A 1,579-nucleotide genomic window follows, 5' to 3' on the forward strand; every position below is an offset into this window, starting at 1 on the left:
TAGTAAACAGCCGAGCCCAGACTTGAAGCCAGGTCTGGCTGATCGCAGAGCTCCTACCTGAACCACCACACTTCACAGCTGCTTGAATGATTTCGTATCTTCCCAACCCCGGTACAAAAAAGTGCTGCTGAGCACTTCAGCAGGTACTTAGGAATAATAATAATGACAATGCTGATAGTAATAACATAACAGCTAACTCAAGTGCTCTTACTACGTGCCAGGCACCTTTCTAGGCACTTTTCTTCTATTAACCAGTGCAATCCTCACAACAATCATTTGAGGCAGGTACAATTAGTATCCCCACTTTATAGATGAAGAAACTGAGGCACAGATTGGTTAAATAACCTGCCCAGGGTCACATGCTATAAGTTGCACAGCTGGGATGCAAACCCAGGAGATCTGGCCCCAGAGTCCATGCTCATAACTACCATGCTGTGTCTCCCAGCACACCTATTTTGAATGAATTTAAGTGGGAAAAAATAAAGAAAAAGAACCACATGACTGGAAATGGAAATAAATTTGTACTTTGTAAGTACCCTTTGAACCAGGTGACAGGAACTGAACTGTGACACTCAGCCATATGTCGTATTCTGAAGACAAGTAGGTCAGAAGAAAAGGGCAAGACGTGAACACCCACAGAGCACCTGGAAGAGAGCAGGAGGCACCCAGGCAGCACCTATCTGCCCAGCTCCCTGCTGCTTCCAACCTCAGTGCCACAAAGACTCACTCAGGTGGCCCTAGGCTCTTAGCTGCCCTAGGGTGACCTCCTCAAGGGAAATGCAGAAGGGCCTGCTGGCTCCCAGGCCTGCTGCCCAGCTCGGGCTCTGTGTCAGGAACACCAGCGCTGAGTGCCACAGTGAATTCTGTAATCATGAGCCAGTGTGCCTACATAGGCAAACTTTCAAGCAACCTCCAGGCACCTGCCCAAGGTATGTGCAGTCAAGGGGACCACTTGGTGGGGACTAGGCTTCATTCAGGAATGGGGCTAATGTGGAGATGGAAGGGAATGAAGGAACAAACAGAGGTTCTCGCTTACCTGTCCTGATGCTTATCCTGGACTCCTTAACTAAGACTATACTCACAGTTCTGGTTAACTCACTGATGTGCATGAAACTACTCGCTTTGCTGATGCTGAAGCATCTCATTTTTTCCTTGTCAGAACACTTATCAGCCTTACTGTAACTGCTCTTTTAATGACCATTTACCACAAATGGTAAGCAAGCTTCATAAAAACAAGAATCGTGCCTGCTTGTCCATCTCTATATGTCCAGAGCTCAGCACAGTGCCTTGAGGATATTCAAATATCCACTGAATAAATGCATGAGTAAGTAAACGAATAAGTGATCACATCAACAGAGCTACTCAACAGATCAGCTCACTGATACCCAGTTCTCCTCTCTAAAATTCTTGGTTCCCCTAGTGGTTAGTTGGGATTATATGACTTGTTCTAGCCAATGAATTGTGAGCAGAAATGACATGTCATTTCTGATAAGGGGCACTAAATGTTGGTCCAAGACCCACAGTGGTTTCTTTTCTCCTGCCAGGGTGATTGATAATTTCCAGATGGGTAGGTTCTTTC

The sequence above is a fragment of the Galeopterus variegatus genome, unplaced genomic scaffold (assembly GCF_000696425.1).
Source record: "Galeopterus variegatus unplaced genomic scaffold, G_variegatus-3.0.2 Scaffold2125, whole genome shotgun sequence".
Classification (NCBI taxonomy): Eukaryota; Metazoa; Chordata; class Mammalia; order Dermoptera; family Cynocephalidae; genus Galeopterus; species Galeopterus variegatus.